The sequence below is a fragment of the Nyctibius grandis genome, chromosome 14 (genome assembly GCF_013368605.1).
Source record: "Nyctibius grandis isolate bNycGra1 chromosome 14, bNycGra1.pri, whole genome shotgun sequence".
Classification (NCBI taxonomy): Eukaryota; Metazoa; Chordata; class Aves; order Nyctibiiformes; family Nyctibiidae; genus Nyctibius; species Nyctibius grandis.
Window position 1 is genome coordinate 4,006,090 of NC_090671.1, and position 23,415 is coordinate 4,029,504.

The 23,415-nt window shown below is 43.6% G+C and overlaps 1 protein-coding gene across 5 annotated transcripts in view; it reads right to left on the minus strand.

Annotated features, from left to right (window-relative positions):
* TAOK3 (TAO kinase 3) overlaps positions 1–19,461 on the minus strand; it is a 93,649-nt gene extending 74,188 nt beyond the window's left edge. For 3 of the 5 annotated variants that reach the window (XM_068412406.1, XM_068412400.1, XM_068412405.1), the window contains exons 1-2: positions 19,315–19,461; positions 18,393–18,455 (exon numbers count right to left, since the gene is read on the minus strand). The gene's annotated coding sequence lies outside the window, so the exon portion shown is untranslated. Of the gene's footprint in view, positions 1–18,388; positions 18,456–19,314 lie in introns of all 5 variants that reach the window. The other 2 variants (XM_068412402.1, XM_068412401.1) reach the window with 2 other exon arrangements.
* Between the last annotated feature and the right edge of the window lie 3,954 nt (positions 19,462–23,415).

Here is a 23,415-nt window from a genome sequence, read left to right on the forward strand (position 1 = left end):
TAAAGATGTCACTTAAGTGTCCTCATTAAAAAGGCACAAACAGTAGCAGTGTGTAATCATTAAGGTCATTCAACATACTTTTGAGTCCCCGACACTCCATTATATTTATTGAGACTCCAGAGACTACCATAAACAGTTTGAGCGCACGCAGCATCTGCTACTTCTAAGATGAGTCACGGTAGGAAATTCCCGTGTATTTTCTAGGAACCAGTCAGGCAGCCAGCGATTAAGCAGCGATCTCTCTATGTATGCGCCCACACAAATGAGAAGAAATAACTTCTATCAATAAATGCACATTATATTTGACATACTGACTGCAGATTTCACATAAGAGATTACAATTAGAAAAATTATTTTGGGAAAACATTCCTCAGTTTAATTTGAATGCAATACAAAATTTGTCAAGATGCATTAAGGACAGAAGAGACTGGAAGAAAGAGAAACTCATTTAAATGAACTGAATCAGTTTGAGGACATTTTGAAGGAAGAAAGTAAATACACAACAGAACTTCAAGACCCTACAGCACTTGCCTGCATTTTCAAGTGCTGCATCATGAACTGTATAATCTCTTACCACATCTGTCCCTCCTCAAACGTTAAATAATCTCAGTGCTCTGTCCTCAGCTTCTGTCTTACCTAAAACTGCGAAGGATCAAACTCCTTCTCACCTTCTAATTTCTCTCCACTCCAAAATACTACCCTCGAAATGCCTCATTTTCCAGAGGCACACTCCTTCCCCCGTCCCCAGATGGCCCCTACAGAGATGCTGCACATTTACTCTGCTGACAGCTAGATCCTTCACTTTGCAGAGCCGGGTCATTCTGTTCCTCCTCTCACATGCTTGACAGTCCCACAAGAACCTCTCAGAGGACACATCTACAGCAGCAGCAGCCTCTCGATTGGCCTCCGGAGTAAAGCCTGATCTGTCCTGAACTTAAAGGCATCTGGGGCATGCTCACCTCTCTAACTTTCCAAACAATCTGCCACTACCTTCTGTAAGAAAGGGATTGCAATGTACAAACCCTAAATAAACCTGGGTTCCAGGTTTGAGGCTGGTCAGTCGGAACAATGCAGATTTTAAAATCAGGTCAAATTACTAGATGACCTTGTAATGAAGGAATGCAACTTCAGCAACAAGGCAGAATTAATTTTTACTTTAATAGTTACTGAGAAGACGAGTCTTGCCAGGCACAAATTCAAGATCCAAGCTAAACTTTTATGAAGTTCTTTTATATGGTTTTGACTGATTTCAACATTTTTATTCCACGGTCAATACAGCTGCAAGGAAACTGGGAGGATACAGGATTTCTATGAAGGTTCATACAGTCTTGGAGCATTGCTTGTGTACTTCAAGCTATGATACGTTTTTGGCTTTGACTTCTAATCTGCTAACAAGAGCTCAAACATTTGTGTGCAAGTAGCAAACTAGTAACACTTCCAGATAAGCCCTCGGGCTCCTAGAGTTACTGAAGAGCAGTAGTCTCACCTTCAGAGAGTACAAGACGGCCTTCTTGAATTACCAGGATCTTGATAAAAATCCAGTAGGACAAAAGAGAAATTCCACCTCACTTTTGAATACCTGAAAGTTACATCCTCATCTATCAATGGAGTGAACTTAAATCCACCACAAGCCAGCAACACCTTATCCCGTTCAGTTGAACTACTTGGAAGGACACTTGCTTACACAACACCACTGACACCGAACAAGATCCACTATTTTTCACCATGAAGTGACTGCAGAGAGAGTTACAAGCCCTAGTATTTGAGTACAAGAAACTATTTGCTATCCCAATAACAGCCCATAAGAGGGAGTTTGGTCTTACTGAGAATTAGCTCCCAAATTCATACAGGCTCCCGGTGCAACCACGGGCCAGTCATTAGCTCTTTCTTAAGACAAGACACTTTCTGTAAAATGGGAGCTCGCCCCCCCTCCCCAGTTATCTGCAATATTTATACTGAATATTAATTTCTCTGAGCATGAACTTAAATATATATTTCTACGTAGCTAAATGTGGCACTACATTTGAATAGTCTTTAATGCTATTGTGATAAGTTAGCAGTAGTATGTCAAAAAGGACAAAGATGACTACTAATACTCAGTACTTGGCTGTTGAGAAGTGCTTAATTACCACAGCAGCACTGTAACGGGAAGTGTAAGAGCAAGTTCAAAGCAGCAACTGGAAACCTTCACTCCATTCTAAAAGTTGCTTATTCTAAAAGTTGCTTATTCTGAAATCAGTGGTGTAAGCAAGTCTTCTGTATCAGCTGATAAAGCCGACTAGCAACACACACAGTTTCCCCCAGCACTCACAGAACCCCCTCACCAGCATCAGATGTAGCCCAAGATAATTTTTTTTTCCCCAGCTGTTGAATTTTCTTTAAAAGGTCTCTGATCAGGGGATTTTCAGATCCCACCTGATGTCAAGTAGCCGGAATTCTTTGCAAATATTTACAATAAATTAAGGGTTTGTGCCAAACTACCAGATCACTACAGTTGGTAGCAACAAACTAAGGCATAGACCTGCACTGCAGCAATCTATAGCTGGTTTTAGTTCCAAAGGAGAATATCAATTATATCAGCATTTCTTCTCTTTTCAGATGTCACATGGCCTTTAACTGCAAAGCAGCATTCATTCAATCCCAAAGCAGAATCAAAAGATGTCAACACAATCACATTAATATATCCAATATCTTGTGTCTAGCTGCAATCAGTGCTACACACATGAGATGAAGACACAAAATCTGAATATTATAACCAGAACTACTACATATGAAAATCCATTCAAATCCCAGCTCCCTCCTGCTTTCCAAAAAATGCAAATCCAAATTCCCTGCAGCTACAGGAAAGTGTGTTGGATTGGGAGGCTTATGCATACAATGGCTAAAATCTGCCCTAACGTACTTTAAGTTATGCTACAGGACGCACTATTGAAACACAAAACAAAACCCATTTGTCAAACAGATCTCTGGGAGGCTGAAGAAAAGCTCCAGGAAACCTGCTCAGAAAAACGGCCATCACACATTTGTGATGTTTCACCTTTCTAGTAAAGTGTCACCTGCATGCATAAGAGTTTGTATTAGTACAAGGAGTGTGTATAATGTAAGCACAATTATGTGTATTACATAAAGTGCATTTGCAACCACTGCCTTATTTCCCTCTCTATAAAGAATAAAAGCGTGGCTTCTAAGTAGCTTAACTGTTTGATGGAGAAAAGCACACCGCCGCTGCTCCCCTCGCTCACAAGAACGACACGAGCTGATTTTCCAGACCCGAGAAGGTTTAAGGTTCAGCAGTATCTCCGAACAGTGAGGACTGCTGGGCACATGACGCCAGTCATCACCAGAAGTTCCACCTGAAGAGCATCTGCAGAACCCGTGCAGTGACCTGGTTGCCCCAATTTAACTGTCAGCTGACAGTGCTCACAAAGCACAGCATCCCTGAGGTGCCCCTACAGGATGCATAGAGCTCAGCGTTACACTTTTCAAGGTGACACTGCACACCCGTAATTCTAGGCTAAATTACACTAAAACGCATCAGGAATCTTATACTGCAGCTCTGCATTCACCTAGTCTGGACGAAGGGAGGAGCTAAGGATTTTACCTGTGCTGGCATTGGATCAGTTAGTAGATTTAAACCAGTCTTTTCCACCAAGTACGATTCAGCTACCCTACTATGCACCCGTAGAACACGTACAGCTTCAAAACGCTTCTTAGAAAAACCCCTGAAGTACATTTGCATAAATTCTTCAATTTAAAGACCACCAACTCTCAGCGTTGCATCATTCATACCTCTGGTCAACAGCTGAATATGAGCACTGGCATTTTAAAATAACGTCTTAAAAAACATTTCATGTACATTATTGCTACATGAGTGTGACTCAGGAAGACAGAACCATTTCCATGGCATGTTAAGAATACCACAGCAGGCAATCATCCCACAGCCTGCCATGCGCATATTTATTAACCAGCCACTATACTGTAAATATAACCAGGGACATTTATGTCTGCAGTGTGTAAAATAAGTTTCCAAACCTGCAACTAAAATGTCAATATGAAGCTTAACAATGAATACATGCGCTGAGCGGAGGAAGCCCCACCACTACGCAAGAGCAGAACTAGGGAGTATTTTGTCACCAAAGATGGGCCAATACCCTAGAAGCACTAAGGGAAGTACATGCAGCGAGGTCATTTCATGTCTGAATGATTAAGACATTTAACCATTTATTTAATTTCTGTCATCACATTAATTTTACAGCCCTTTCAATCATACATTCAACACACAGACTAAAAGAGCCTGTGTGCACCCTGAAGTGCAGCACTCCAAACAGGCTCTGAGAGCATCCTAATCCACCCACCCTATCACCCACCGCCAGAAGAGACTGGACTTACTAAGAGAGTGAGATAAATTAACAGTCAAAACAAACACCAAATGCTCTGTAAATCTCAAAGGGTAACCCAAGACAAACGCTAAACAAACCTGGTAGATTTTAAAGGTTACACAGAAACCAAAGTGTCCTTCAAAAGGCTGCACAATCTTCCAAAACAGGGACACACAGACACAAGCACTTTAAGGATGAGGAACAAGACGACCAGCACAAAGAGAGAAGTGCATTGAATTCATCTGAAGCACATTTTTGACAGCGAAAATATATCATAATTGAAATTAATTACAGGCCAGCAAGTGTTCTAATGCGCAGAAGCTATTTAAACATATCCCACAGCAAAATTTTGTTTGTTTTCTGGTATGCATTCGTCATGGGAAGTTTTGGGGCTTTGAGATCTGGGTTTTAGTCAGTCCCAACCCAGACAGCAGAGCTTCTTAACTACCTGCTGTACGTTACACACTCCAGCAGATAAATTTGGCAGCCTTACATATGGGTTCAAGATTTCCATTTGAACCACCGGAGGTTTCTTGATTCAATTCAGTAAATGCATCATTTGGCATGTAATTTAGGAGGGAGGATAAAATTTTAGAGCTGCTTCTGAAAACAGTGGAATATGCCCAGATTACTATATAAAGATTCTGGAAAAGCTACAAGGAATTTAGCTGTTACATATACTGCTGCCTCTGTGGGCCTGGAAATGCCTTGTACTTCCTTCCAGAGTTGGTTCATGCAAACAGCAATGGAAAGCATTCACCATCAGTCTGTCTTATTTGATATCAGACACTGTAGGTTTCAATGTAGCTTCTTAAGCAGAAAATGTAAAAGAGCCACCACAAAGATATTTGCAAAGATAGAGCCTAATGTGAGCACGGTGAATGAACTGATCTTTGGGGAAAGAAAAAGACAGTGAGAGAAGCAGATCCTTCAAGATTAACATGAAAAGAAACGTTTTGGTAACAGAGGAAAAACCGATATCTAGGATACAGCAGTTCTGCTGACAAGAGGAAACCTTGCTCCAGAAGTCTTCAGACTTTCATAGCCAAACTGAGTCAGCATGAGACAGTTTAAAGCAGTATAAAAATAATCTCAAAACTCACTGTTTATGAGTAAATCAGGACAGAAACTATATGCCTTGGTACCCCAATATGGCAGCATTTCACCGTCATGTCACCATGAGCCGTATCTACCTCTGCTTTTCACTCCCAAAATCATAGCGGGTACCTTCCCCTGCACACAGAAAGCTTTTAATCTCTTCTGATCATCGCTGGTTTTAAGAGCTGTTGTGACAGGTCAGCAGACACGGACAGTACCTAAACTCCAAATGCTGTTTAGCAGCCTTTCTGAAATGAGCTGATGGGTTTACAGCTATTTCTCACAAAGGGCAGCCCCACAATCTGTACAACTGGCACTCAAACCAAAGACCAGGAGACAACTCAGCATTCCCTGGCTCCTTCTTGTTACCAGAGGCTGAAGGATACTACCTGGTGCAGAAAAAGCATCCATGCACTACTGCTGCTTGCGTGGTACTTAGCACGGCTGGCAGAGGGCTTCCATCTATGAAAAACTTTCTTAATTTTCTTTAAGAAAGCCTGAAATAAATGCTATTAATGCTGCAGCAAACGCACATGGCTATGCACTTAACTTGGGGATTGATGAGTTTTGGTGGCCTTTAATGCATCTAATATGGGGGAGGGGGGGGAAGAGGCAGGGAGCCAGGAAAACATTGCTGTATGGGTTTTAAAAACTTGTCATTTTTAACAGTGCATTTTAAGATCAGCAACCCTGAAACAAAACGGTTAGAACATTTTCTCCCATTGGTGTTCTGATAGCACACCGAGAGCTTTCAGAGGGTGGATGTTTTAGGCCAGTGCAGCAAAACAGACTGATCCCAGGAAGGAAAGCTCACCCACTGTGGCAAAAATCAACAGAGGAAGGGTAAGTTTATTCACCCATTATGGTGAAGAGCTTAAAATGGAAACATTCTATATGTCTCTTTTCAGGCCAGGATGAACAACCCAACAAAAAATGAATCACTGCTACAGCAAGTGACTGGAAAACACACTGATGGAAACTGATGGTATCTTCTGCCTCTCCCTCCTACCCATGAAAACGTCCTTATGAACACAGTGTTGCATGTCTTTGCAAGGAGGGAGCAAAATCAGATCAACTACCTTTACTTTTTTCCTTTAATTAAGCTTCTGTGTTTCTCCAGCTACAGAGGCTGATCCGTAAGGTCTCACCTTTCCTTACTACCCTTACCATGCTTGTGTTCTTAGCTATGGATGCAAAAATCAACAGCAGAGATACTTGCAAAATGCATCACACCCAGTCCTGCAGCTTTGGAGGTTTAACGAATAAAACTGGGGTGAAGAAGTCGTATATGTTTAAGTGTATTTTGGTATGAAAAGTTCTTCAACACAACAACCGACAACTTCATTTACCAAACAGTCTGACTGAAAAGGAAAAAAAGAAAAAAAAAAAAAAAGAGTGACATTCACAATGAGCTAGTTAGAAGCTAAAAATAACCGGCAAGCTGCAATTCCCACCTTATGTGGCTAAGCAGAAATGCTTCGTTCTCCCCCTCCCCAAGCACACACACGCTCACTTCCTTCTTCATTGCAACATCAGAGGCTGAACTTGATGCTAACAAGCCACAAAGTCCTGCCCAGAAGTTAAAGTCACGCCCCAGTAATTACATAAAATAAGCTCTTAGTACAAGTGGTTTAAAAAAAAAACCAAACAATTTACTCAACTTCAATTTTGCTTTTAGTTCCAAAATATTTTGACTGGTCATAAAATAGAAAAGCAATTTTCATTTCTGAGGTTTGCTCCCTCCACCCAGATGTCTCATTAATTTTTTTTTAATATATCTCATTGCAGAACACCAGCACGTTCAATTTATCTTGCTGCTATGTCAATACAGGGATCAACCCCCTCCAACATGCAACATTTTAAGGAGAACATAACATTTTAAGTGTATTTGATCTTCACTTTTGGTACATAAAACATAAGAAGGGAGGATAGCGACAGAGAGTGAAGGAGAAAAAACAAAGGAAACCTAGGATAATGTAAAACTCAATTGTGCAGATGTCCCACTCAAAAGGTGGCCCTAGACATCACAGTGATATATAAAAGCAGCAAAGACCCTCCAAAAATCTTTGCAAGCTTCCAGTGAAAAGGCAATGGGCTCTTCCCTGACCTGCCCTCTCTAACAAAGAGGCACAAATTCATGAACAGAAAAACCCCTCTACATCGCACACAGTTTTTCCTCTGAGAAGACAGAATAAATCACACAATAGTTATTAAAAAAATTTTGTGCACTACTAGTACCCTGACACTAAAAAGAGCAATTAAAATCCCACTGAGCCCAGGAGATGGCTCCAGGTCATACAGCTCATCCGAACCCCCCTCCAGAGGGAACTGGGCACAGCAGCCCTGACAGCCTGTGCCACACACCCAAACAGCAACCAAAACCTTCCCTATTGCACATAAACGCAGCTCCCCGGCCACCAGTTAACCACCAAAGTGCAAAAGCCTGGTTTTAAATACCCTAATTTTTAAAAAACAGAACAAACCAACCCCCAAAACTCCTCCTAGCTGCTTGCCCCAACTAGGACAGACCCCTGGTGACCGGAAAGACAGCCATCCGTTTCATTAAGTCAGTCTGAGCTTTGCAACACTTTTCTTAAATCAGTCCTCAGCCGGGAGGAGGTAGATTCCACCCTACATCCCCCTTCTACTAATAGTAGTAGCAAACACTTGTGGTTCTGCAACCTTAGCAGTCAGCACTAGGAAGTTCCTTCTGCCAGGCACCCAAGATGAGAGCGATAACTCTCCACATACACAATCTCACCATCTCCTGCACAGCTTTTGAGCTGCAGGAATACAAAAGCAGAGGATGCAAAGGGAGTTTCATCCAGGCACTAAGCGTTCAGCTGAACTTTGCAAGAGTTCTTCATTTATGAATGATGACACAAATTCAGCTGTCCTTTTTAAGGCAACCGGGAAGACAGAGATCATAAATACGAAAGTTCTTTGACTTCCTCTCTACACATCCTTGAGACTCTTACCCACAACTTGACTGACAACAGCTGCAAATGCTCTCTGGATGGGGAAGCCCTGCCACCAGAAGCCAAATGTTCTTTAACTGAGTTGTTTTATCCTTCACACACTCACCACAAATTCCCCAGATGGCTTTGGAAGCCAGGTACGCTTAGCAAGGCTCACAGTTTTCTGTGGTGCTGTACTGCTTACCTAAACTAAAGATCTTCCTAAAGAAAAAAGCAAACAAATAGAAACCGCCCTCATTTGTATTAATGAAACAAACAGTCTATTTGAAGAAAATGAATATGCATTGGTGCTTCCTTTTCTAATGTTAGGTTCTTGGTTATGTACTGCCAGTATTTCTCACACTTCAAGAACAAATAGGACTTAATATTAAGAAATAACTTTTCACCTTCACGATTCCAGGTGCCAGAACCTGACAATTTAAAAAGCCATTGTATATCTGAAGTATGAAATAAAACTTTGTGTTTGGCAATACCCGTTTGCTTACGCATCTTATCTTCTAGCCAGTATTCTCAGTGCCTGAGACAAGCATTCTGCTTGGGGTCTTCTCCCACTTCCTAAGGCAGGGATATTTTTCTATGTAAGCTATAAAACACTGAACAACTAACATGCAGCTAAATAAGTCAGCCTTTCAAAAAAGCCTTTCCTTGTTTATATTACACACCTGAACACAACACCCTTTAAAGAAAAAGGCAGGTGCAAGTACTATAAAGCACCAAACTTGGGTTTCCTAAAAAAGCACTTCAGAAAACAAGGTAAAATACAGTGAAAAGAGGGCATGCTGATTCTGGTTCAAGTTTTCCCCTGCAGTTTGCAGCCCAAGACACCACCCATGCTGCTAGACCCAGCTAATGCACAAGAAACAGAAAGTGAAACTGGCTAATCTACTCATTAACTTAAATTCAGCAGTGGTATGGGGTTTGGTTTTTTTTTTTTTGGGTGTATTTTTATTTATTTATTTATTTTAACAAAAGATAACTCACAGTATAATTTAGCAGTACTGCCCCTACTTCCCTAGGGGGAAGCTTCTACCCTCCAGCCCCATCCTCATTCCCCATCTGTCCATTCCGACCCCCAGACCTCTGGCTTTGCTACCCATGGTTACTTTGCAGCTGGATCAGTTTCCTAGTCTGTATCACACTTTGGTAGCACAAAGGTTTGTGCCAACACAACGGCATGGGAGAAAGGAGAGGCTAGAGTAAGAGCTGGTTTTAATTCAGCAGTAACATCAGCTTAAAAATCATGTTAATTTACAGACTCATGATTTAGAACTCACAATTTCATGCTCCCAAACCCCTGATCCCTACCTCCTCAAGCCTTGTGTTTCAAGAGGAATCCGAGTTTGTATTTTTCTTTTAGTCAACACATTTAAAATCTGTCAAGACACAGAAAACATCTTATGTATATAATCATGACAAGATGAAACTCCTTTGACAAATAAAAATGTCTGGATATAGGTCTCAGTTGTCAAGGCTGGATCTCGACTTTCAAATACATCAGTGTGGCACTGCTGAATTTTAAGAAAGTTATTAAAGTTTAATAAGATACCATTGCTAATGACTGGCAAGATTATTTAGTTTTTGGAAAAAGCTCTGATATCTAGTCTTTCCTAAAATGGGTTTTTTCTCCTTTTCTTGCATAGTTGCTTATTACAATGCTGGTCAGAAAGGATAAAATTCTGACAGATATTTTATAAATGTACTATTAAATGAATTTTTAAAAGCTACAACATGAGCATTCACACAAAAGTTTCACAGGTGAAGATCGCTAAATCTTAAGAGGCTTTTAATATTTGGTTTACACCTTTCAATACCAAGTACTAAAATTTCTGTTGCCTAATACATTTTTTTAATGTTTTGTCCAATTTACAAAGTGAAAACATCGCAGATTTAAAGAGTCAGGCAGATACACAGGAAAAATTCAGCTGAATATATAGTATTTCTTTTGGCAAGACGGTGCTAAGGGCTCACTAGTGGCAGGATAAGTGATCATCACGATGTTAAACTGCCAAAATTCACTTAGGCTACAGCATGACCTGCATGCAAAACCAGCCGTGAAATAGAAATGAAGCGCTCAAGGCGGACTCAAACATGAATGCATATGCTCTAGTTCTACCCAGACCACTGCAGTGCTCTGGGATTGCAGCAGTCTGCATCTACCCAGGGCAACCGAAGGTGAAGCCAGGAACAGCTACTATCACAGCTTCAGCTATTAAGACTCCTTAATGAATGGTCTAACAATAACCCAGGCTTAACCAGTTCTCTCATTGCGAGGGCCTTAACCATAATAAGCCCCTTGAACATTCCTATAGTGTTTTCCAAAGATCTCACAGCACGAGGCTACTAACTGTGCTCTCATAGCCTTGTGAGGCAGGTATTAGTCAACCTTTTTTTTTTTTTCATTTAAATACAGATAAAAAACTGAGGTAGAAAGCTAGCAAACAACTTCCCAGTGGATACACAGCTGACTAGTGGCATACAGAATCCAGGTCTTCCAGATTCCATTCCTGTCATCAGTCAAAAGGCCATCATTATGAAGAAAGAAATTAGTCTTGTCTTATAAATAGCATTTGAATATAAGCCTTCCTAAAATATTTGCAAGGAGTTGACCTTAAACACCAGCAGAGCTGCATTGGTAGCCTAGGGCTTCAGTCACCAGCTTGCATGTCAGCAGACCCAGGTTCTTGTCCCTCTGCCTCTCTGGATGTCTCCAGTGCCTGGATCCAACACAAACCGTGTAACAGATCAGACCACAATCTCATCTGACCACCTCTGGCTGGTTTGGGCTCGGCATATCTAGAAACAGCAAGACCGCTCAAAAATATAAACAATGTTCTTCTAAAACACTCAGGTGGCCAGGAGAAAGAAAATAAAACGACAAGCCTTAGTCAGCAGCTTTCTGAGACGCTAAATGATCATGGTCAGACTGGCAGAAATCTCACTACAACATACAGCTGAAAACCTGGAACATAGAAAAGGTCCCCAACACACCTGGAATCTGGGGCCGTTGTCCAAGTTAATATTCAGTCAGCCTTTAGGATTTGAACTGCTATCATATATCACGCATTTACTTGCAATTTCTGCAGCACTCAAATGCATAAGTTAAGTATATTTTCATTTATGTCATGTTCATATGGTGCTACAAAGAGCAAGGTCATTTTCTAGATTACAGCTTCCAACACCTGCAGCAGGTCTAATTCCTAGACTACACTTCCTGCAGCAAAATACTAAGCCCAATATTGATTTTGTAGCAAAAATCCTCTAATGCCTGCTTCCCTAAGAGTATAACTTCATTTGAAATTACGTACTTTCTGGTAAAACAACCCCAAAATACCACCTTGAAAATTGCAAAAGCAGAGTTAAAAGTAAACAAAGTAAAAATAAGACTTCACATAGTAAAAAAGTCATTCCAACAGTTACTCATTTATTCTAGTTTTAGACACAGGCATTACTACCTCCTGCCCACCCGGGCCATCAAGTGCTAACACAACCTTTGCAACCGTAACAGGAGCTTTTCCTCTACGGGAAGAGCTGAAAATGAAAAGCTTGTTATCTTCCGTGGGCATCCTCCACAGACACCACGCAGCAACGTACACAAGCAATTTTGAGGAACAACTGCCTGAGTGGAACAACAAGTTGGGAAGTTTTTTTATTTCTATTCCTCACTTTAGGAGCAAAATGTGGTTACAGGCAAGAGAGCCATAAAATCTTCCTATTTTTGGCCGACTACTTCCCAAACGAACATAAGACTCCTGACTATGAAAACATGAGCCTCTAACACTCCAGCTAAAGGCTCACATCTCTTAATGCAACAGCAGCAGCAGAGGCAGAATTCACTGCGTTCTCCCCAGGATGACAAAACTCATTGCATTAGTATGTGTTAAAGCATCGCCCGACCGTGGCAAAGCTGATGAGACTTGACTCTTCACAGAGACTGTTTCCATCCCAGCTCACATTTAGGTCTCAATTATCTTATCTGCTCTGCCACTTGCATACTTTCCAGATAAGAAATGTTTTTCCCCCTATTTTAAAAGAAGCTTAGAGTTAAAACTGAAACTACAACCTATGTTAAGATTAAAAAATGTTATAAATTAAAATTCATTTGAGGCTATTACTTTTTAAAAAATACTCTGTGTACAGGTTAAAACTGGGGACTAATTGACATGCTATGTAATTTTTAATCACAGGAGAACATTCTGCAAGTGGAAAGGGAATATTTTCTTGACTTCAGTTTATTCACATGGTTTAGGTCAACAATCAGTTCATCTGAAGTTGAGAAACTGCTGAAGAGTTGGGAGGGGGGAAAAAAGCCTGTTTTCCTTTTCCAATCTATGACTAAGAATGAGGCAAGCACAGGGAGGATCTAAGATCCTGAAGGCGATGGCAGCAAGAGGTCATTAGTTAATTCCCTCAACGATAGATACTACTTCCTTTTATTAAATAACATCAGTTTTTAATATGATGTCAAATCTTTTTTTTTTAAGGACACAGCATACTTAAACTTTACCTGAACCGGTCAAAATAAGCAGAAAGAAACACACAAGAAGCCCTAAATTGAAAGGCAGATTATCATAAACCAAGTAAGAAATAAATGACTCCTCTCATTTTTATGCAAATAAATTAAAATCTGAGAGCGCATATATATTCTTTCTTACAGATATTATATATCTTTGGCCTAACAAAAACAATACCCAATTTGGCATAAAGTCTGGTTTAACCAGTACTTTAACGTTTACAAATAACTTAGAGTCAAGTTTTTCATTAGAAAAACAAATGCAAACACCATTTATTTATTGCTTAAATCATCTCTGAAAAAGCTTAATCAATGTACTCTTACAACCAACTATTATTATCTCTATTCCTACAGCACCTGTGAGCTTCAGTTACATTGCAGTAAGACCTACAAAGCCACAGCAGAAGTGATGCATGCTCTGAAGAGATTATAATCATCTAGAAGATGAACAGAAATGCAGGAGAGCACAAGGAAATAGACTGGAATTTACGTTCTCTGTAACTGCACTTTATTACACTTTCCCTCGTGCACTAGAAGGAGCAAGGTGTACATTTTCCTCCTCCACCCACCTCACCATAAAAACCCTCCAGAAGTCATGTGAAGACAAAAAAAAAACACCCCAAAAGACAGAAGGAAGATGTTTTGGTTGGTAAGACTGGATGAAAACTATGTATTGACAAATTCTTAATACCTCTACTTCCCATACAAGACAGAAAGGATTTCAGTTTTTAAGTTGTCATCCCACAGAGCGAGACTGAATCGTAAGAAAATAAACATCCCTCTGGATGGCTGAAAGGCAAGGCGGGCTGTCGAGGCAGAGCTGCTGCAGCAATACATTCAAAGATGTTCCAGTCCTTAAAAAAAAACCCCAGTCCCCTCTCCTTTACTGAAACATCCCGTGAGTTCATACATTCACTCCGGTGCAACGGGCACGTACACAGCATTTGGAAGAACGCTGTTCTCATTTAAAGGAATTCTTTGAAAATTTACCACTACACCACAGCAGTGCATCCACTGCAAACCAGCAGCCAGAGCTGTTTACAAAGCTTTCTGCTCAGCGTTAGACTAAAAATCCAAACTCTTTTTGCTGTGTAATAAATCAGTGCTCTGCGTTTAACCATCTTCAGCAGTACCATATGCTACGTACTCCCATATGTTCCATTACAAGGAAAAAAACCATCATCTCAACATGAATCATCAGTGACTATATTCTTGTAAATCTGGCTTAAACACTCACAATGTTCAAGGGCAACCCTAAATAAATCGGCTCAATTTTACGCCAGGTTCTGTGCAACAGAATCGCAGATCACTTATTTAAAATTAAGGAAAAAAAAGAAAAAAAAAGTTTTAATGTAGGAAGTGAGCACACTATTTGCATTTCTCCAGAAGCAGACTCCCTAAGCACAAAATTTGGCACACATTCATCAATTCCAATCTAATAAAGACATCCTGCTCATAAAATTATTATAGTATCTCATAGTCATAACACCTTCCATCCTAAACTGCTTAATGTATGTGAAAATATGTATGCTACACACAAGATTCACTCCTCTTGGTGCTGGAAAGCAGCTACTCTGGAACATGGCATCTGCCACGTTCTGCATCACGGTAATTCTGGAGAGGAGTTAGTGAGAAAGGTAAAAAAACAAAACTAAACCAAAGCAAACCCACGTATGCATTTTAGGCTACAGGAAAATGCAGCAGGCAGGGTACAGTTTCCTAGATGGGAGTTTATCCAGGACTTTGGGGTTAACATCTCCACTCTTGAAGTGACAATTTCTCAGATGAAGTACAAACACCTTTCCCTCTCTTCACAAAGACAGAGCAACCCGCAGCATAAAAGCTGCTTCTGTCAAAGCAAAGTCATGAAAGCCTGAAAACACGGCACACCAAGGTCATCATTTGCCCTTCTTTTGAGGAATTATTTGGTCTCTCAGGTAACTCAGCATCATAATTAACAGGGCGACCGCAGAAGGGGGGGCAAATGGGGGGAATTCACTAGTCCGAAACTTTAAAGGCAACCTGATGAAGAGCGGTTCCTCTGAAATTTGCCCAATTAACCCCCATGATCAAACTATGCCTAATTATACTAATATTCAGACAGACTGAAATTAATACGCCGAACAAACAGTGAGAATGTCCTTATTTGAAAGTCTTCCGTAGCCATGTAGGAAGGCATGCAACCGCGCGTTCCCACATAACTATTGGTTTCATTAAATTCGAAATAAACCCGAGTCCATTTTGACCTAATATTCAGGGTGGGGAAAAAAATAGTAATTACATCAACATCAAGCTATTACCTGTTCAAGGGCATAAGTGCTGACTTCATTAACAACTCAGACAAACTTGTTTTGTAAGCTCCCTATATTAAATTTGAAATTTCCCTGCCCTTACAAATTAAACTAACAATTTCTTACACAAAGGGAAAGTCCAGTAAGACAACACAAACACAAGGATAAGTATATAAACAAGAAAACTTCCAAACCGCTCAAATCAAATGCATTCTTTGCCATCCTCAGTAAGAACAACCTCCCCCAAGCCACCTAGGCAACCTGATTTCAACAATTTATTTGAATTCACTTCAGCGACTTGTTTAAGAACAAATAAAATACCAGCAGTACTCCAGGTTTCTTCTATCTGAGAGCAAAACCTACTGACCTTTACAAACACATCTTTTTCACATTTCCAACAGGAAGTAAAAATTAAATACCTGTGATATAGTTCTACAGAATAAAGACGAGAAGTCACGTTAGAAGCATTGCTCTTTAATGCTGTGAAGTGGGGCTTTACGAGATCCAACAGAAGCTGCCGCAGCATCATAACCAGCTAGGAGGGCACTCAGATTTCCAACGTCCTTCAGTAGCTCAGGAGATGGGACGACCACACCCAATTAATTTACTTTAATTTCTATTTCAACTTTCATCCTCATTAATTAGGAACTGAGGTTCACATAGATTACAGTTCCTGGCGTGCAATACCAATGATGATTTTAAGTGGTGCACATCGTGTGCTGTAACACAGCCAGCAGATCAAAACGAGAAGTCAGAATGTGTGCTACCTATGTAAAAATAGGAAGAGAGATTTCCTTCTTTTTACCTCACATCTGTAAGGAACCCTGGATTTATCAGATCAATACTTTCTAGAATACGTTTCACTCAATAAATTAAAACAAACCTACCACAGTGATTTCAGAGCGCGATAACAAGACAGTGCCCGGAAAACTCACCGAGCCACCCTTGGAAGAGCTAATGAACAAGCAGGCGCAATGCAATTGCATAATGTTTATTACACAGCACTGAGCCAAAGGCAATCAGATCGCTCTGGTTTAATCAATGGCCTTCAAATAAGGAAGTAGTTTGAAAATAATAAGCATAAAATAAAACACTCTTTTGGGTTTACTACTGTGATTTTTTCCTCCTGTTGTGTAAAAGCACATCTACTAAAAAAAGCTGAGCATGTGCTGAAATCTAATTTTATAAAGTCCACTTCTTGAGTATCTTTAATCCCAAAATTGCACTTTTATTCAAACCCAGTTTGCTGTAAATGCTGCGACTAAACCATAGAGAGGTTCTGTTAGAAGAATCTGAACTCTGTCATAAAACAAAAGAACTGTTTTCTGTTTAAAAACATTAAGCTTCTAGACACAAAGATTTCTTTTTCCTGTAAATCAACAAATAAATAAAATTGAAAGTGTTCCATGAACACCTCCTCCCCTGCCATTTCCCATAACCTGAATGTTGCAGCATTTCACGAGGCTGCAGAACAACCTGGAACAAAAATCTGTAAATGGAGAAAACAACTAGCCTGGGTTCCTGATTCAAACTCGCTGATCCCACCCTTTGTGCAGGAAACTTCACTGACGCTGCTCCCCAGGCACAGGGTTTCCTGAACAGCGCGTGTGAGCCCAGCAAACTCCAGGCTAGCTACACACAAACAGGGGTTTCTCTCACAGGCAAGACAGCTAATTAGTCAGAAGGGACAGAGCCCAGTTCTGTTGAAAGACCACCCCTATTATGCAAAATAAATCTAACAGCAAAAGCCTGTTGATACAAGATCCATATTCAGAATGTACATAAGTAGAAATATCTAATCTTTAAAAGTTTTGACTTGCAAGGATCCTGTTTAACTGATAATGAATGTAACAAAGCAAAAGGGAAGTACATAGAGAATCACTGTAAGTAACACACATGGCAGAGTTAGTTTGCAATCTGAAAACGTCCATATTGGGAAGGGAAGATGGAAACAACCTAGCTCAAGTTCTCCTCAAATCAGATGCCAGAGGAAGTTCTATGATGAGCTATATGGTAACTAAGAAATCTTGATTTGACAAAACCTGAAAAAACTATACATTAATGCAGACATGAGCAGTTTGCAGCCTCACTGCAAGTACATAAAAGAATTAGGTTGTCAGATATTTGTATGAATTTCAATGTTAAAAGAGAGTTTGTGAACAGATATTTACATTTAAAACACTCCCTGTATTGTTATATTACTCCCCGAGAACTCAGAATTAGCTAGCTACCAGAAGTAATACAGTTTTAAAGACATAAACAGAGAGGAACAAGTGTGGTGTATTATTTCTCTCCACAAACAATCCATTATCAATGCAGAAATACCACCATGTGTACTCTAGTAAGTCTAGTACCAGATACAATAAACTAATGGCCACTACCAAATAAGCTACATCACTCGAAGCATTGCAGCATTCTAATCATTTGTTGAAAATATGTAAGCAGACCTTGGAGAACAGTTTGGAGCCCTCTTATCCTCACCCAAACATGAGGACCATAAACTGCGGTCAGCAGTGTCATACCCCTGCTGTGCTCTTCGCCAGTTAACTTTTAATCACGTTGTGTACTGTGGAAGAGTAAGCTTCTGCAAGAGAGGTGAGGAGCATCCCCCACTGATCCATAACCCTGAACTGCTTTCAGCTTCTTATTTCGATCTCTATCCCGTAAGGTGGGCAACGCAATTTGAAATCCTCTTGGACAGAAAGCAGAGCTGAGCACAGCTCTCCCACTGCCTGGGTAAGTCCTCCTGCTAGGAGAAGGCTTCTGCACAGCGGGGAGGCCATACCAGCACCACCTGTTCTGCTGTTTTTAAACAAACATGGCAGCTGCCACTAGACTGTGTGCTGAGCTTGAGTACTCCACACACCTACAAGATCATACATACCCTGGTACACAACCCTGAGGAGAACACCCTGTTTGCAGACAGCAAATCTGGCACCGAGCTGCTCAAATCTGCCCACGCTGCGTAAGTGACCAGGAGAAAACATGGAGCTACAAGGGCTACTGAGTAGCTACTAAATTTTGGAAGTATCATAGTTACAGGATTAGGAGATTCTACCTGTGTGCTTGGGGGGAAGGAAAAAAAAAGGCACGAGGAGATATATATAAAACACAATTCTAAGAGCTTCATACTTGCCTAGTGTCCTCCTTCTTTCTCCTTCCCACGCAAATACGAGTACTGCTAGATGACATTCAGCACCTACAGTAAATCATTTCTTGATGTCATTACAAGGACAGATACATCTGCTAAAACCAGACCCACGTAATTACATCCAACTCACTTTAAAGAAAGCTGATGGTAACCAGGCTCCCCTTTTCACTTGAATTTCACTAGGCCAGTACTAATACTGTTCAAATTACTTGCCCAAACAAATCGGAGGGGTAATCTTTATGGCCAAACGCCGTTTATCCCAGCGGTAAGTGTCCCTAGCTTGCAGGCAAAGGAAACGCAGCCGCTTTCCCTCCTCTCTTCACATCCACTCTCCCACTGAAGCGCTTCCCCCTCCGCACAGGTGACTGTAACGCGCTGTAGCTCCTGTCCTGGAGCTCTAACTTCCCACTGAGCTCCTCGACCACAGCAAGTAAACTCGGGACAGCTCAGCACACGAGGGGCTGCGACAGAAGTCCTACAAAAACCAGCACAAGCTGCTGGGAAGCTGCCCCCCATCCCCTGCCTCACCCCCCAGCACCAGAGCCGCCGCACGAAGAGCGCAGCTGGCCGGGGGGCTCGCACACCCCCAGGACCCCTCTCAAAGCCCGGAGGCAGCTGCCCCAGCCCCGAGCAGGTCCGGGGGAGCGGGCGGGCGGGCCCCGCCGCGGACGCGCCCCCGGGGAGCTTCGCCGTGAGGTGCCCCCGGGACACCCGGCACCCCCCGGCCCGGCAGCGAGCGCCCCGCGCCGCCGGGACAGCGAGAAAGTGCTTTTTTCAGCCCCCAAACCGCTGCCTGACCCCGGCGGGACCCGCCTGTCAGAGGCGAAGCCGCCGCGCGCGCCCCCTCAGCCGGTGCCTGCGGCCGCCTGCGCCTCACGGCCGCGGCTCCCCCCACCCCGCGCCTCACCTGGTGCCGGCCGGCGGCAGCAGGCCACGTCTGCGGCACCCAGCAGGGAAGAGGGAAGCAGGGCAGGAGGGTGTCCGCCGGCCCGGCCCCGGCTCCGGCCCCGCCGCTTCCTGCCACGGCCCCGCCGCCGCCCGAGGTGCGGCTCCCCCTGCCAGGCGCGGCCAATCGCGCGGCCGCTCGGCGATCGGCTCCACGGCCTGCCCGCCGCGGGCGGGAGGGCGGGAATGAGGACGGGAACAGGCATCGGCGCTCGACTACCCAGCCTGGCGGTTCAGGCCAGGCAAGACAGAGCGGTGCCGCCTCATCGATCGCGCTCCCTGAAGCATCGGCGTTCAATTCAGCCGCCTGCGCGGCCCCGCCAGGAGCGAAGGCTGCGGGGGGTCCCGGGCCGGGGCCGCCCCTCAGAACCGGGGGGGCTCCTCGGGGCAGGGGGGGGGTGTCAGGGCCCATAGCGGGCTCAGGTGTGTGAGGGGCGGTGTCGGGGCCCATAGCGGGCTCAGGTGTGTGAGGGGCGGTGTCGGGGCCCACAGCGGGCTCATGTGTGTGAGGGGCCGGGCCCGGGGCCTGTAGCCGCCTCAGGTGTGTGAGGGCCCACAGCGGGCTCAGGTGTGTGAGGGGGGTGGTGTCAGGGCCCAGTAAAAGTGAATCTTTTAAGTACCTGCTCTCAGTGCTGGAGGGAGCCTCCATGAAGGACTGTCTTGTGGCAGGTCACATCAGGAAGAGATTCCTAGTAACCAAAAAAAAGAGAAGTTTTGACTTAATAGTGGGGTGCCTTAAGGAGAAAAAACCTCAAAGGAGAAGAAGGAGCTTTAGCAGTGGTTAAGAAACCTGGATTAGGAAGAGCTCAGAGCAGAGAGGGTAAGGTAATAAAATGCTGTTCTTGCTACACTTTGTGTTCCCTACAGCCTCTCCATCTAGAGGCAAATTTCCCTTCCTTTATAGCTGTGTAGCCCTACAGTGGCTTATCCTGTGATAGTTTTTGTGTACTCTTCTGCTAAACAAAACTGAAGGAGCAGAGTTTTATCTTCTGCCTCGTACAATCTCATTCTACTAACTTGTTTCTGACAGCTGTTTTTCTCCTGGGCTTTCTTCTAGGACCATCATCATATGGCCCTTTGAAACTAAAGGTACAGAAACTAGAAAGCATGTGTTCCAGGCTCAGGGTGTTGGTATGCATTCTGTTCTTCAAAGGCCAAGGTACTACATTACAGGTTTTCTCATTGCAGTCATCTAATTCATACAGTAAATGAGTTGCCATCATCTCTCTGTATAAGCTGAGCTTCATAACATTTTTTTTCTCTGTTTTGTACAAATGGAAAGAAAATCATAGTGAGCATGACTTCTGTGTCAGCTACTCTGTGGATAGCTGATGCTGACAAAGCAGGAGGCAGAAATCTTTCTTCAAACTGAGTGAATATATATAAAACAATAAGTGAGTCATGATGAGAAAAACAGCTTTGATGAAAACATGAGCCAAGAGCAATAGCTTGACAGAGAAGTTATAAGCTTTCCTTGATAGCTCTTTGGGGCATAGACAGTTAAGTTTCTTCATTTGTAAGGGAACCATGGCATTCCTTACAGCTGAACCTCCTTCCTTGGGTTCCCACTGAATGCCTGAGAGATGACAGTAGAGGGTGTCTCCAGAAGGCTAATATTAAACATGAGGAATTAGTATGGAGGGAGCAAGTGAGATTCCAGCTGTGACCACAGAATGAGCTAAAATATTTTGCATCAGCAGCTGTGTGCAGTTTCTTACTCTTTGACTGCACACAGGTCCTTCTGTTCAAAGGGTTCTTGTGTGCCCTCGTATTAGTAAACGCACCTGCCCTTTGTGTGATGTGTGACAGGCAGACTGCTCCGAGGGGATAAATCGCCTTCAGACAAACAGAAAGTGCTGAGGCAGTGTAACACAGGATAAGTCAACCTTGGAAGGGCTGCCTTGGTTCAGACACGCTTGTAACTAGTTTGCTGTCCACAGCAGGACGAGCCAGGCTTGCAGGGGAGCTTAGGGGCTAAATGTGTGGGCAGATGGAAGAGATGAAGGCAGGAAATGAGGAAGAAAGGGGGGGAAATAGTGTTTATAAAGCTTTAAGGGGGCTCTGGTTAGTTCTAAGGAAAGGCTTCAGCCAGTCCCATCTCTATTTTTAATTCTGCGACCGTGTGACTTTGGGAAAGTTATTTGAACAATTCAAGCCAGGTGCAAGTCTGTGGGGAGAGGAGGTGCAGCGTGGGCACCCAGTCGGCTCACGCAACGTGGCAGTCACCGCCACACCCTTCCCTGTTCACCCTGCGGCCATGGGCAGCCCTGCCAGCTGCCGCTGCCCTGAGCAAGGAGAAAGGTGGAAGGGTTGCTTTCCTAGATGCTGATAACCGCTGGCACCTGGCACTGCTGGGCAACGGAGAGGTGGCGAGCAGCTCTGGGGTTGGATCTCCCATGTGCCAAGTCAAATGCCCTCAAATGGCACGTTGAGCTCTGGGAACTGCTCTAGATAGTGTTGACTTTTAGCTGTGTCTCAGCCCCTTCTCCTGTGAAAGGTAATATTTACATATGTGAAAAAGTATCGGGCATACTTTGGGTGTTATAAGTTAAAAATAGTCGGGGCAAACAGATCTTTGGGGTGAACTACAGGAAGGCAAAGTGTGTACGCTGCATTATTATAGTTCTTTTCTGACAAAGAGCGTGACCTGGTGCTCCTCTCGGCTCCTGAACGCCCAGTTCAGTGAGTTCAAAAAAGCGCTGCCGTGGTTTTGAGTGCAGTCCTCCTTTTACATAAAACCTGTTCAGTTTTATTTCCTGTTCCTTGGTGAGGTGTTTGTAGTATCTCAGTGAGTCAGTAAGTTGTGCATTTGAGGAATGCACCTCACAACTGTTCAGGTAAGCGTTTAGTGTGGCTCTGCTGGAGGCAGTGAGGCTAATTAGTTCTTCCCAGGTGACACAGAGTTGCAGAAAACTCTGAAGAGACCTTGTAGCAGTCTTCTAGTACCTGAAGGGGCTACAGGAAAGCTGGAGAGGGACTTTTTACAAGGGCATGGAGTGATAGGACGAGGGGGAATGGTTTTAAACTGAAAGAGGGGAGATTGAGATCAGATATGAGGAAGAAATTCTTTGCTGTGACGGTGGTGAGACCCTGGCCCAGGTTGCCCAGAGAAGCTGTGGCTGCCCCCTCCCTGGCAGTGTTCAAGGCCATGTTGGATGGGGCTTGGAGCAACCTGGTCTGGTGGAAGGTGTCCCTGCCTGTGGCAGGGGGGTTGGAACTAGATGAGCTTTAAGGTCCCTTCCAACCCAAACCATTCTATGTAAAGGGCTAAATGAGTTATTTAACCCAAAATACCAATGTGAGGCATTTTCATATGGGGTGGGATCCTGTATTTAATGGCTCCTGCATGTGCGTCCTGCATGATCTGTGTCTTGTAGCAGTATCTAGTCAGTTTTGTAGCAGTATCTACTTTTGTAGCAGTATGTAGTCAGGAGAGTAACATTGTGTCTGGATGTGAGACATTCATAGGGCGTTTGGCCACTGGTTTTATGAAAGCTGCTGTTTACTGGCATGAAGCAACTGCTTCACCTGGGTAAATGTAAGATCACAGTACTGTGGCGGTGCTTTGTTGAGAGCACGAGGAACAAGGAATTCACTTCTGTAGTTTAAAAATAAAAAAAAAAAAAGGGTGGAAAGGGCAGTGTAGAGCCCCTAACAAGTGCGTTCCACCACTGCACGGTCCTGCTCCCCTGCCTGGTGAGCAGGGGCACCTCTGCGTGGCTGTTCCCTGTGGTACAGGCGCTTCACGGCAGATGGGGCCACCCTGGGAGCACAAAGCGAGGCCGTGGGCCTCTGGAGGTCCCGGCAAAGCCCCTTTCCCCCCGTTGAGCCCCGCCTGGCAGAGAGCCCGCAGCCAGCGCGGTTTGAGCCCTGGCCCAGGCTGGCGGCGGGGCCGGGACTCGAACCCGCGCCCTCCCGCCAGTCCCCGCCCCGAGGACCCCCTGTAGGTGCCCGCCGCGTTCGCCGGGCGGAGGCGCTCCGGAAGCGGAAGCGGCGGCCGCGGGTCGTGGCGCCGTTGCCGGGCGGAGGCGCGGGCCCGCCGTGGCGGCCGCGTCCTGTCGCT